The sequence below is a fragment of the Schistocerca cancellata genome, chromosome 1 (assembly GCF_023864275.1).
Source record: "Schistocerca cancellata isolate TAMUIC-IGC-003103 chromosome 1, iqSchCanc2.1, whole genome shotgun sequence".
In the NCBI taxonomy this organism is placed as follows: domain Eukaryota; kingdom Metazoa; phylum Arthropoda; class Insecta; order Orthoptera; family Acrididae; genus Schistocerca; species Schistocerca cancellata.
Genome location: NC_064626.1, coordinates 113,323,804 through 113,338,138, shown reverse-complemented (window position 1 = coordinate 113,338,138; position 14,335 = coordinate 113,323,804). Strand labels below are relative to the sequence as shown.

At 46.6% G+C, this 14,335-nt stretch overlaps 6 non-coding genes across 6 annotated transcripts; all 6 read left to right on the top strand.

Annotated features, from left to right (window-relative positions):
- Positions 1 to 2,085: 2,085 nt before the first annotated feature.
- Trnar-ccu (transfer RNA arginine (anticodon CCU)) lies at positions 2,086 to 2,158 on the top strand. Its single transcript has one exon. It is a non-coding gene; the product is annotated as a tRNA-Arg (tRNA).
- Positions 2,159 to 2,660: 502 nt separating this feature from the next.
- Positions 2,661 to 2,733, top strand: Trnar-ccu (transfer RNA arginine (anticodon CCU)). Its single transcript has one exon. It is a non-coding gene; the product is annotated as a tRNA-Arg (tRNA).
- Positions 2,734 to 3,234: 501 nt separating this feature from the next.
- Positions 3,235 to 3,307, top strand: Trnar-ccu (transfer RNA arginine (anticodon CCU)). Its single transcript has one exon. It is a non-coding gene; the product is annotated as a tRNA-Arg (tRNA).
- A 501-nt stretch (positions 3,308 to 3,808) lies between these two features.
- On the top strand, positions 3,809 to 3,881 carry Trnar-ccu (transfer RNA arginine (anticodon CCU)). Its single transcript has one exon. It is a non-coding gene; the product is annotated as a tRNA-Arg (tRNA).
- Positions 3,882 to 4,382: 501 nt separating this feature from the next.
- Trnar-ccu (transfer RNA arginine (anticodon CCU)) lies at positions 4,383 to 4,455 on the top strand. Its single transcript has one exon. It is a non-coding gene; the product is annotated as a tRNA-Arg (tRNA).
- Positions 4,456 to 4,957: 502 nt separating this feature from the next.
- On the top strand, positions 4,958 to 5,030 carry Trnar-ccu (transfer RNA arginine (anticodon CCU)). The gene has a single exon. It is a non-coding gene; the product is annotated as a tRNA-Arg (tRNA).
- Positions 5,031 to 14,335: the final 9,305 nt, after the last annotated feature.

The following is a 14,335-nucleotide window of genomic DNA, read 5'->3' as shown; positions in this document are numbered from 1 at the left end:
GTACTGCGGCGTCTCCGGAGCCAGTGTCAACGCCAACAAAAGTAAACTTTTAAACCTACGGGGCTTTCAACACACCACATTAACCTGGGCCACAAAAGTCACCCAGTGTAAAGCACTGGGAATAACGCTGACGCCTTGTCCATTGAAAATGGCAGCTATCAATTGGAGAAATACGTCAGGACAAATTCTTGGAACAACAAGAGAAAACCTCCCCCGTAATATGAACCTGGTTCAGAGGGTACTTTTCATTAACAACTGCCTCCTCTCCAAAGGTTACTTTACAGCGCAGATCTTCCCGTTACCAAAAATGATTGGAAAACAGATAATGTCTACCATTGCCAGTTATCTGTGGAGAGGTGAAATATTCAGAGTAAATGCAACAACAGCGACCTTAGATCCCAGGAATGGAGGTTTAGGTTTAGTTGACATCAGAAATAAGGCGTCTGCACTTTTTATAAAAAGGACCGCCACTATCCTTCGCGATCACGCTGACAGCATCACAACTAAATTATTTGAAGTTGTCAGGCCTGCAAGTCTACAGCCACCGGTGAATGTGCAAAAAATAAATAACCGGCTCCAGCACGTCCGAGTATATTTTGTGGAACTCAGCTATCTTGGCAGTGCCATAATCAACTCACGACGGATCACGGCCCGCGATATTCTGTGTCACCGAAAGAAAATGGAGGGGAGAAACAAATGAGAAGGCCAATACCCACATTTTGATTGGGCCGCCATATGGGAAAATATTCATATGCGTGGTCTTCCATCCGACGTCACATCAACGTGGTATAAAACAGTGAATGGGACCATCAGCACTAATGAAAGGCTACATGCAATCGGCATTAGCGAAACGAATCTATGTCTCAAATGCAAACTGATCGATACGTTAGTGCACCGATTAACGTGCGGTGGGAATCTACAAATCTGTAATTGGGTTAGAGAACAACTTGCATTTCTTACGAGATCTTCGGTAGAAAATTTTCCCCCTGTGACATTCTTCAGGCCTCAGATTCGCTATTTTCCCGCAGCTAACAACAACTGCGTCCACTGGTTAATGGGACACTATGTGAATTACGTAATTAATCACCTGGGAACTGACAATTCCATTGAGTTTTACGTGAACATGAAGTTTGCTTTCTATAGAGCCTTGAAATATAAAGACCACAAGAAGAACTACGGCAATATGCTAAAAATAGTATTTGAGCGACTGGGCATCGGTTGACACGCAACTGAGATAAACACCAATCATTTCTTTATGTGAACGGACGCTTGTTTCTAAAAACCAGGAAAAAAAAAAACAAAAAAACAAATAAATTAATATAAAATAAAAAAAATTAAGAAACAAAACAAAACATCAGCATCGCAGGGTACTGATAAGATTTTTTTTTCTCCATTTTATTACTAACATGGAAGTCTAATTTCTTTTAATGGAAGAGGACCTTTCTTTTCCATTACTATTATACTTGTAAATATCAAGAAGACAACAAGGCTATGGAAATAGTGCCTTATTAATATGAAAAAAATAAAAAATAAATTGATAAGGCATCGGTCTCCTAAACCGGGGATTGTGGGTTCGAGTCCCACCAGAGGTACACGTTTTACTCACTGGGGCAAAATCACTCTCACCACATACAGGTGTAATAGTTGTGAAAGTTTGCGTTTCTGAGTGCTTACAGGTATGACGACGATATGAAAATTCGCACTTACTGACAACCTGAAACGAAACGACGGACATTATCAATCGACCTGTTAGCTGCGGAAGTGTTTCAAAGCGTGATGGCGCTGTGAGAGGAAACGCTATTTTAAAATTACTTGTTGGTAAACAGTATGACCCATATGAATAGTCACTTAACTCTCTTGTGTGCAGCACTAGGAGTTCAGAAAGGGAATAGCCTAAGACGGCAGGTATAAGAATTGCCAGCAGAAAGTAGGTGCCTGGACTTCGATACGTCTGAGTATGTACAGGCACACAGGAAAGGCTCATGCGACGTCCTGACTCTCTGCACACGTAGAGTAGCGCATCAGGAACGGTACACTTGGCAAGTGTGGATTTGAGCGAGCACACCGCCAGCTTAACACCAGTCAGCCTCTGTGGCCTAATGGATAAGGCATCGGTCTCCTAAACCGGGGATTATGGGTTCGAGTCCCACCAGAGGTACACGTTTTACTCACTGGGGCAAAATCACTCTCACCACATACAGGTGTAATAGTTGTGAAAGTTTGCGTTTCTGAGTGCTTACAGGTATCACAGGTATGACGACGATATGAAAATTCGCACTTACTGACAACCTCAAACGAAACGACGGCCATTATCAATCGACCTGTTAGCTGCGGAAGTGTTTCAAAGCGTGATGGCGCTGTGAGAGGAAACGCTATTTTAAAACTACTTGTTGGTAAACAGTATGACCCATATGAATAGTCACTTAACTCTCTTGTGTGCAGGACTTGGAGTTCAGAAAGGGAATAGCCTAGGACGGCAGGTATAAGAATTGCCAGCAGAGAGTAGGTGCCTGGACTTCGATACGTCTGAGTATGTACAGGCACACAGGAAAGGCTCATGCGACGTCCTGACTCTATGCACACGTAGAGTAGCGCATCAGGAACGGTACACTTGGCAAGTGTGGATTTGAGCGAGCACCCCGCCAGCTTAACACCAGTCAGCCTCTGTGGCCTAATGGATAAGGCATTGGTCTCCTAAACCGGGGATTGTGGGTTCGAGTCCCACCAGAGGTACACGTTTTACTCACTGGGGCAAAATCACTCTCACCACATACAGGTGTAATAGTTGTGAAAGTTTGCGTTTCTGAGTGCTTACAGGTATCAAAGGTATGACGACGATATGAAAATTCGCACTTACTGACAACCTCAAACGAAACGACGGCCATTATCAATCGACCTGTTAGCTGCGGAAGTGTTTCAAAGCGTGATGGCGCTGTGAGAGGAAACGCTATTTTAAAATTACTTGTTGGTAAACAGTATGACCCATATGAATAGTCACTTAACTCTCTTGTGTGCAGCACTTGGAGTTCAGAAAGGGAATAGCCTAAGACGGCAGGTATAAGAATTGCCAGCAGAAAGTAGGTGCCTGGACTTCGATACGTCTGAGTATGTACAGGCACACAGGAAAGGCTCATGCGACAGCCTGACTCTCTGCACACGTAGAGTAGCGCATCAGGAAGGGTACACTTGGCAAGTTTGGTTTGAGCGACCACCCCGCCAGCTTAACGCCAGTCAGCCTCTGTGGCCTCATGGATAAGGCATCGGTCTCCTAAACCGGGGATTGTGGGTTCGAGTCCCACCAGAGGTACACGTTTTACTCACTGGGGCAAAATCACTCTCACCACATAAAGGTGTAATAGTTGTGAAAGTTTGCGTTTCTGAGTGCTTACAGGTATCACAGGTATGACGACGATATGAAAATTCGCACTTACTGACAACCTGAAACGAAACGACGGACATTATCAATCGACCTGTTAGCTGCGGAAGTGTTTCAAAGCGTGATGGCGCTGTGAGAGGAAACGCTATTTTAAAACTACTTGTTGGTAAACAGAATGACCCATATGAATAGTCACTTAACTCTCTTGTGTGCAGCACTTGGAGTTCAGAAAGGGAATAGCCTAAGACGGCAGGTATAAGAATTGCCAGCAGAAAGTAGGTGCCTGGACTTCGATACGTCTGAGTATGTACAGGCACACAGGAAAAGCTCATGCGACGGCCTGACTCTCTGCACACGTAGAGTAGCGCATCAGGAACGGTACACTTGGCAAGTTTGGTTTTAGCGAGCACCCCGCCAGCTTAACGCCAGTCAGCCTCTGTGGCCTCATGGATAAGGCATCGGTCTCCTAAGCCGGGGATTGTGGGTTCGAGTCCCACCAGAGGTACACGTTTTACTCACTGGGGCAAAATCACTCTCACCACATACAGGTGTAATAGTTGTGAAAGTTTGCGTTTCTGAGTGCTTACAGGTATCAAAGGTATGACGACGATATGAAAATTCCCACTTACTGACAACCTCAAACGAAACGACGGCCATTATTAATCGACCTGTTAGCTGCGGAAGTGTTTCAAAGCGTGATGGCGCTGTGAGAGGAAACGCTATTTTAAAATTACTTGTTGGTAAACAGTATGACCCATATGAATAGTCACTTAACTCTCTTGTGTGCAGCACTTGGAGTTCAGAAAGGGAATAGCCTAAGACGGCAGGTATAAGAATTGCCAGCAGAAAGTAGGTGCCTGGACTTCGATACGTCTGAGTATGTACAGGCACACAGGAAAGGCTCATGCGACGGCCTGACTCTCTGCACACGTAGAGTAGCGCATCAGGAAGGGTACACTTGGCAAGTTTGGTTTGAGCGAGCACCCCGCCAGCTTAACGCCAGTCAGCCTCTGTGGCCTCATGGATAAGGCATCGGTCTCCTAAACCGGGGATTGTGGGTTCGAGTCCCACCAGAGGTACACGTTTTACTCACTGGGGCAAAATCACTCTCACCACATAAAGGTGTAATAGTTGTGAAAGTTTGCGTTTCTGAGTGCTTACAGGTATCACAGGTATGACGACGATATGAAAATTCGCACTTACTGACAACCTGAAACGAAACGACGGACATTATCAATCGACCTGTTAGCTGCGGAAGTGTTTCAAAGCGTGATGGCGCTGTGAGAGGAAACGCTATTTTAAAACTACTTGTTGGTAAACAGAATGACCCATATGAATAGTCACTTAACTCTCTTGTGTGCAGGACTTGGAGTTCAGAAAGGGAATAGCCTAAGACGGCAGGTATAAGAATTGCCAGCAGAAAGTAGGTGCCTGGACTTCGATACGTCTGAGTATGTACAGGCACACAGGAAAGGCTCATGCGACGTCCTGACTCTCTGCACACGTAGAGTAGCGCATCAGGAACGGTACACTTGGCAAGTGTGGATTTGAGCGAGCAGCCCGCCAGCGTAACACCAGTCAGCCTCTGTGGCCTAATGGATAAGGCATCGGTCTCCTAAACCGGGGATTGTGGGTTCGAGTCCCACCAGAGGTACACGTTTTACTCACTGGGGCAAAATCACTCTCACCACATACAGGTGTAATAGTTGTGAAAGTTTGCGTTTCTGAGTGCTTACAGGTATCAAAGGTATGACGACGATATGAAAATTCGCACTTACTGACAACCTCAAACGAAACGACGGACATTATCAATCGACCTGTTAGCTGCGGAAGTGTTTCAAAGCGTGATGGCGCTGTGAGAGGAAACGCTATTTTAAAATTACTTGTTGGTAAACAGTATGACCCATATGAATAGTCACTTAACTCTCTTGTGTGCAGCACTTGGAGTTCAGAAAGGGAATAGCCTAAGACGGCAGGTATAAGAATTGCCAGCAGAAAGTAGGTGCCTGGACTTCGATACGTCTGAGTATGTACAGGCACACAGGAAAGGCTCATGCGACGTCCTGACTCTCTGCACACGTAGAGTAGCGCATCAGGAAGGGTACACTTGGCAAGTGTGGATTTGAGCGAGCACCCCGCCAGCTTAACGCCAGTCAGCCTCTGTGGCCTAATGGATTCATTCGAGTCGCAGCCGCGGTGCGGGACGGACGTATGGCGGCTGGCTTGGCGTCTTGAAGTAAACACCGGCTGTTTGCTGTCACGAGGTTAGTCACTTCGTTACCTTTGTGAGTCAGGCTATGTTTACTGATTTCAAGATAGAATGAACGCGATTACTGTAATGAGGAAAGACACGATTAAATTTACTTTCGACCGAAATTTCTTGAGGCCTAAGGCATATGAAGTAAAGCAGTGGTTACTCGATGCTGTTAAGATTACTGGCAATGACATAATAGGTGTGCATTTATCGTTCGTTTCCAACGCGGCTTTTGTCAAACTGACTAACCCAGATTTGTGTGTCTCTATCATGGATAAGTGTGGCGGAGTACTGAAGTTTAAACATTCCGACGGTACAGTGAGTGATGTTTCCGTCTCACACGCCGGTTTAGGCATACGTACCGTTAGGGTCTTTGAGTTGCCGTTTGAGGTTTCTGCAGAGGACATTAATAAAATCCTTCGACCGTATGGCCGTGTTCTTTCGAACGTTGTAGAAAAATGGTCGGAGCCACATATGTTTCCCGTCCTGAACGGAGTGCGTCAAGTAAAGATAGATCTTCAAAGGCACATACCGTCATATATAAATGTATGCGGACACCGCGCCATAGTTATCTACGACGGTCAACCCAAGACATGTGCTTTGTGTAACTCACCAGAGCACATACGTAGTGAATGTAGTAAACGGCGTGTCCCCCAGCTACCGAGCGGGGAGGCTGCAGTTCCTGGCGCTGCTGTCAGCCTTCAGTTAACGTATGCGGCTGCCACGTACGGCCACAACTCTGCAGAAACGACAACAGTTGAGCACGTTGAACGACTCGCAGCGCCTGCGGCCGCCACAACCGCCCCAGAGTTGATCGCCTCTGTGGACGACCGAGCAGCTGCTGTTCGGCCCTCTTGCGACGATACATCTGCGATAAGTGGTCCGGACGACAGACAAACGGAACTGCGGGAGAGGATACAGTCATGCGCAGAACTAGGTACTGAACAGCCATCTTTGGACTCGCAGAGACACGAAGTGTCCCAAGAATCTACCAGGTCACCGACGGAAGTCGCCAAATTACTCGACCTCCCGCCCGACGCACAGGGCGAACGAGCTGAAAGGATGTCGAGTGATGGCGACGCTGGTGTCAGTAACCGAGCCGTACACCACCCGGAAATGCAAGGAGGACAACCTCCGGAACCCCACCCGACACATGCGGAAGTGAAGGAACCCCCAACTGAGGTTCTTCGAGAAATTCACACGAGGAACTCTGAGACAACGACAGAACCGCTCTCACCACTGTCTTCTTCCACCGAACCACCAGAACATTCGCCTGACTTGTCTCCTACGGGATCCCTGCGGAGGAGGAAGAAGTCAAAAAAGCGTCGTTTGGCACACCAAGCGGCAGAGACTTTGGCCCCAGCTCTCAGGGAAAAGCTGAAACATCTACAGCACAAGGATCAGAAGGCAGAAGATCTGGAGCCAGTAGGGACTACTGGGCACCCAGACAGAACGGCAAGGCAAGAAGACCCGGGGGGTGACCACCACCCATCGCAAATTGGGCTCACGAACATAGCTCCAGAAGATGGTTCATTGCCAGGTCAACACGCACCAGCAGCACCAGTCAATTGGGCGGACGATGGCGCAGATCAGGGTGTAGATAACAAGGATGATGACACAAGTCAGGAAGAAGACCTTTTTTATTAATAGAGTTGCTAAGATCGCCTTGAGACTAAACGAGGGACTGATGACGACGGACAGATTCCATATGAAAATGTTGCGCAGTCAATAAACTTACCTGAACTATCTGGACCATGCTCCAAACCTACAATGTGACCACATTAAATATTAACAAAATTCAAAATGCAACTAAAGTAGCCGCACTTCAAGATTTTATCTATCAGTCGGACACCGATATTGCCCTTTTACAGGAAGTGCTGATTCGAGACCTTCATATCCCAGGATTCAATGCTATTTTAAATGTAGCTGCCGAACATAGTTGTGGGACGGCTATTCTTGCCAGAGAGGGCATCGAAATGACAGACATTTGTAAATTAGACTCTGGGAGGGGCATTCGGTGTAACATCCATAATACAGCAATTATAAATGTTTATGCACCATCAGGCAATAATGCACGAGAAGAAAGGGCCACGTTTTACAAAAGTGATATCTTAATTCTACTTCAGGACAACCCTGCTAAGGTTCTGCTTGGAGGTGACTGGAATTGCGTACTTAATGACAAGGACCAACGGCCAAATTTTAATAAGTCCAAGGAGCTACAGTATTTAGTGTCGCACATGAAATGGACAGATGCTTGGGAACTGAAATTTCCTACATTGGTCAAATTTACTTACTTTAGTAGCAGGTCCCAAAGTAGGATTGACCGATTTTATGTATCATCTACTTTAGAACATGATGTTGTTGGCGTTGAAGTAATACCTACCTTTATTTCCGACCACCTAGGCGTCAAGTGCAGCATACGTTTAAGCAAACAGTCAGCTTACTGGGGCAGGCCCTTTTGGAAACAATATAAGCGTGCTATTGGAGAACGCCTTAGCTGCAGAAATACAAGAGACTTGGCGGGCCGCCTTACGAGTGCGTCACAAACATCGGTCCACCGTTGAATGGTGGACCGCTGTGGCGAAAAAAAATTAAGGGCGATTCTGATAGCGTTTAGCAAGGAGAGGATGAGGTGGATAAGACACACAACAGAGTTCCACTATGCCTGCTTACGTGATCTTTACGAGGAGCCACTGTCCCAGGACATTCTCATACAGATCAACAAAACAAAAGCAGCGCTCCTCAATATTAAGAGATCGCAGCTAGAAGGATTAAAAATCAGATCGCACTCACACAGTATTGTGGCAGACGAAAATGCCTCAATGTATCACCTCATACAACACGCCAAACAAAGGCGACGAAATTTTATAGGGTCTCTCAGAGCCGAAGATCAGAGAGTCCTCACCACCCAGAAAGACATGATCGACGAGGCGTATCGTTTTTACAATTCCCTATATAGTGTCAATCAGATAGACGACAATGCTGTACGAGACCTCTTATCATCAACAGGCCTAGAGAACACTATAACGGAAGAGGACAACCGCAACTTCTATGCTGTCCTCACCAAGGATGACGTTTTTGACGTAATTAGGTGCTCACCTTCCAAGAAGTCACCAGGTCCAGATGGGCTGCCACTGGAGTTTTACCGAACGTACTGGCACATTATAGGCAATGAATTCACGGACATGATAAACAAAATTCTTCATGGGGAGGATGTCCCAGTGGCCTTCAAACAGAGCATAACAGTGTTAATTCCAAAGGGCAGGACCACAGGTTTAAAGGATATTACAAAGACACGGCCCATAAGCCTCTTGAATTCTGACTACAAAATAGTAGCTAGGGTTCTTAAAGAGAGACTGCAACCGATTTTAGGAAAGATCATCGGTCGTCATCAGACTTGTCTTCCAGGGCGCAGTATCTTTACAACTGTAAGTGCGTACAGGGACATAGCTTCCATTTTTGCAAATACAACAGCAAATGGTGGTCTGGCTTTTATCGACTTTAGCAAGGCATTTGACAGGGTCAATCACGAATATCTTCTGAAAACCATGACCTACATGGGGTTTTATGATGGTAATGTGAACGTTTTAGCCAACATCTTAAATGGTTTATCAACGAAAGTAACTATTAATGGTCATCGCACTAAAGATATTCCCGTAGCCAGTGGAGTCCCTCAGGGGAGTCCATTGTCGATGATGTTATATGTAGTTGCCTTGGAACCACTTTTAAGGAGGTTAGATGACGTCTTAGAGGGCTTGCTAGTGTCAGGCATGAAACAAGTGACGAATGCATTCGCAGATGACGTAGGAGTGATAATTCGCAGCGCCGCAGACATAGCACGGTTAACAGAAAACTTGCAGTTGTACTGCACGGCCTCGGGTGCGAGAATAAATGACACGAAGAGTGTTTTTCTAAATCTGCACGGACTATCTGACGTCACCATCACTTGGGCTAAGAGTGTGAACCGGCATACAGCCCTGGGAGTTACTCTCTACAGCTGCCCTCTTCGGATAATCGCATCTAACTGGAGAACTGTCCTCGATAAGATCCGTGGCACGCTCATTTTAAATCATATGAGGGACGTCAACATCAAGCAAAAAATTAAGTTGATAAACTTAGCGGTTTTATCCAGGGCAACTTACATCGGCCAGATTTTGCCAATACGAAAAGGAATAGCTAAAGCGATAATGTCGACCGTTTGTAGCTACATTTGGCACGGGAATATCTTTCGAGTTGCTGTGGACGCGTTGACCTTACCACCGGAAGAGGGAGGACTTGGCCTCACAGATGTCCACAAAAGATCTACTGCCTTATTTCTTAAGCGGTCTTTGCAAGTTATTGAAAGTCATCCAGACGGCCTAACAGCTGAATTATTCAACTTTTTTAAACCACAAAGCTTCCAACTGCCTATAGATATAAGTCAGATCAATTATAAATTAAAACATATTAGATTCTTCTACTTTGAATTAAGCTACATGCGCTGCATAGTACGGGATAAACGCAAGAGAAACTGTCGCTATATCATTAACAGTTTACGAACGGCGGCCAATTACAATAAGACACAGGCCAAGAACCCGAACAGAGCCTGGAACACTATATGGACCAATATCAACAACAAGTTACTACCAACGGAAGTTCAGGTGGCATGGTACAGAGTGGTGAATAACGTCATAAGTACTAATGAAAAACTTCATTCTATAGGTCTCAGTGACACAAACACTTGTCAGAAATGTAACGCAACTGACACGTTGGATCACCGCTTTGTCTGCAGGGGGTATAAAGATATATGGCAAGAGGTCAAGCAGCAGATCGCCTTCCTGACCCGCAGCGATGGGAGGGAGCTCAATTTGAATCTTATTTTCTTCCCGGACAAGGTATTTTTTCCTGCACCGAAAAATAATGCCATATTATGGCTTCTTGGGAACTACGTGAGTTACGTTGTCAACTCGAAAGGTGACGATAATATCACGGACTACCGGACATATCTCTGTGGGGAATACTATAAATTACACAAGCAACAAGATCATAAAAAGAATTTTGGAAATATGTTACGAATCCTGTTTCACAAACAGGGAATAGGTTAAGATGTCACGGTAAAATCATCCTAGGACGAAACGAGCTAAAGTAGGGGACTGCTGGTGAGGGTGAAGTACGGTGGGGACTTCGTGTGCCCCGTGGCCGCTTCGGTAGCCGTGAAGGCCTCATCAGAACCCCGAAACAGCTATGCATACGGCAGTATCACCAATAGCAGCTGCATTTAGAATGTCAGCCGTGCTATTCCCGAAGAGGTTCTTCAATTTCATTTCCTTCTTTCATTATTTAAAAATAAAAAAAAACTAAAATAAAAAAAACCACAATTCAATAAACAAAAAAAAATTAAAAACGGCAAAATGAACACTTGCCACGTAAGCGGAACTGGTTCTTTTTCGTGTTCAATGCATCATTTTCGTTTTCTTAAAAAAAATAAAAATAAAAAAAGGGGTTGGTTAGAGCGTTTAAAAAACGTGGTTAAGGCACAAACAAATAAAAATAACAAAAATATATATATAAAAAAAATAAAGAAGAAAAAAATAGAAAAATAAAAAAAATAAAAAAAGTGGCAAAAAAAATGGATAAGGCATCGGTCTCCTAAACCGGGGATTGTGGGTTCGAGTCCCACCAGAGATACACGTTTTACTCACTGGGGCAAAATCACTCTCACCACATACAGGTGTAATAGTTGAGAAAGTTGGCGTTTCTGAGTGCTTACAGGTATCACAGGTATGACGACGATATGAAAATACGCACTTACTGACAACCTGAACAAAACGACGGCCATTATCAATCGACCTGTAAGCTGCGGAAGTGTTTCAAAGCGTGATGGCGCTGTGAAAGGAAAAGCTATTTTAAAATTACTTGTTGGTAAACAGTATGACCCATATGAATAGTCACTTAACTGTCTTGTGTGCAGGACTTGGAGTTCAGAAAGGGAATAGCCTAGGACGGCAGGTATAAGAATTGCCAGCAGAAAGTAGGTGCCTGGACTTCGATACGTCTGAGTATGTACAGGCACACAGGAAAGGCTCATGCGACGTCCTGACTCTCTGCACACGTAGAGTAGCGCATCAGGAAGGGTACACTTGGCAAGTGTTGATTTGAGCTAGCACCACGCCAGCTTAACGCCAGTCAGCCTCTGTGGCCTAATGGACACAGTCGGCTCTCAGCCGTGGCAGCGTGCGGACGGCCCCGCGCGCCGGCCACTGCTCCGCTGCAGGCGTTGTTTACTTCCGCGTCGTAGCTTCAAGGCTTGTGTCCGTCCACCATGAACAACATGTCGAGCGCTTACCGCCGTGCGACCCTTAAAGTTTCCTTCCCAGCTGAACATGCGCGACCTCGTGCACATGAAGTTGAAACGTTCATACGTGAAGAAGTTCGTTTAGATCCTAACCACGTTATCGGAATCCATTTTTCGATCATGAGTAGTGTCGTTTATATTAAAATTACAAACACCGAGGTGTGTGAAGATGTTATTCGCCGCCATGCCAATGGACTTAAGTTCAAATACTCTGATGGTCACGTCGGAGCTGTAACACTTGAACTCGCAGAGTACGGTCAACGTACGATTAGGGTGTTTGAACTACCTTTTGAAGTGCCGAAGGACGAAGTTGTCTCTGCGTTACAACCATACGGTAACGTCATCGGTTACGTAGAGGAAAAATGGCAAACCTTCACGACCTACCACGTCCTTAATGGTGTGCGTCAGGCCAAAATTGAAATGAAGAAACATATACCATCATATCTGACAATTGGCGGGGTGCGAGCCATTGTCATGTACGACGGCCAACCCCGAACATGTGCGGGTTGTGGACAAGAAGGCCACGTCAGATCCGCCTGCATGCGACGCCGCCTGATCCAGACGCCGGTCGGCGAGGAAGCGTCCCCAGCGGTGATCACTCAGATCCCTGTCACATATGCCAAGGTTGCCAAGGAAGGTAGCATCTCTCCACAGGGTCTTCCTGCTTCGTTGCCGTCGTTCTGATCAGGTAGATGCGATCGCTACTGAGAATCCTTCTGAGGTGCCACAGACGCCAGATCCTGCCCTGCCGAATCTTCGCAGCAATGTGACTGAAAATGCTAATGAGATGGACGTTGATCCGGGAGTGGTACCTACTTCTGCTTTCCTTCAGACTGGTCCGGAGTCAGACGAAAACCACCCGCAAGCAGACTCTGAACGACATGTTCGAAAACAAGGGACGACACGAAAGAGAAAGAAACGTAGCCGTACACCCCCTGATGAATCCATTCTACGGATGGATACCAGGGATGCAGACCCGAAGATGGACGGCAAACCGCTCTTTGATGACCAAAAATCTGATGCGAACGACCCGCCACAGGCGACCACTGGCAGCGACCACCCCTCCTTACTGGCGCCGTCGCCCCCACAGGTCGACGTTGAGGAGAGCCTATCTGCTGAGCCGAAAACTACGTCTCCTCTCCACGTGGATGATGTGCACAGCCGATGCCCTACCGCAGAATCAGTCTCCTGGGCAGACGACGTGGAGATCGACGGGACTGGGGTGGACGGTGCTGATGATGGGGCGCCCCCATCGGTTGCGCCCGCGCCCGCAAACTCTCCACAATAGCAGCCTCTTCAGTGGACCGGCAAGATCGACGACCTCTCGCTCCTGAAGAAGAAGCCCCACCTGTGCCTGTGGGACTCCAACACCAGCATTATCGTGTCGCAACGATTAACCTCGCGACCATTCGTGCGCTCCACAAATTAGCGCTGCTCCGCGATATGATTTATGATGCGGACATAGATATTGCGCTTTTTCAGGAAGTGCATGTCGCCGAATTTTCACCACCACATGGCTTCACGGCGCATCTTTCTCCCGCTTCGGACACCGGTAGTGGTGTTGCCATCATCTTACGCGAAGGTCTTCCAGCCGAAGATGTCCTATACCTCCCCAACGGCAGAGGTATGGCCCTTACTCTCTTTCGTGTACGCATCGTCAACATTTATGCGCCGTCGGGCTCCAGCTACCGTCGTGAACGCAATGCCTTCTTCGCGACTGAAGTTACACCCCTTTTTATGGGACCACACGATGACTGGGTCATGGGTGGAGACTTCAATTGCACCCAGCGACCTCAGGATCAACTGCCGCGTCACTCACCATGCGCAGCTCTGGAAACAGTCGTCACGCGGCTACAATTTGTTGACACGTGGAGACATGTTCACGGTGATCTTTTGGGCTTTACGTACCACACTGCGCTTTCCTCTAGCCGACTGGATCGCATCTACATCTCGCGATCCCTTATTCAACACACTCGACAGGCTGAAATCTGGCCTGTTGCTTTCTCAGATCATGAGGCTTACTTCTGTGATGTTGTTCTCACAAGACAGGCAGTATGGCACGGACGTGGTTTATGGAAACTGAACATGGCACTTCTTAATTCACCTGACTGTCGACTTCTAATAGAAGACACTTGGATCACATGTAATAGACGCCGACCCACGTATCCGTCTACCATATCCTGGTGGATCCAGTGTGCAAAACCTGCTCTTCGAAAAACTTTGATCCGGTATGGCAAAGATGTTGTCGCCTGGAGGAAGAGCACTATGGACTTTTATTACAGTATCCTACGAGAATGCTCCACGACGCCAGCCTCCCCTGAGCGCCATACAAGGGTGAACCATGCTAAGGCCCAAATCTCCAATCTCATGC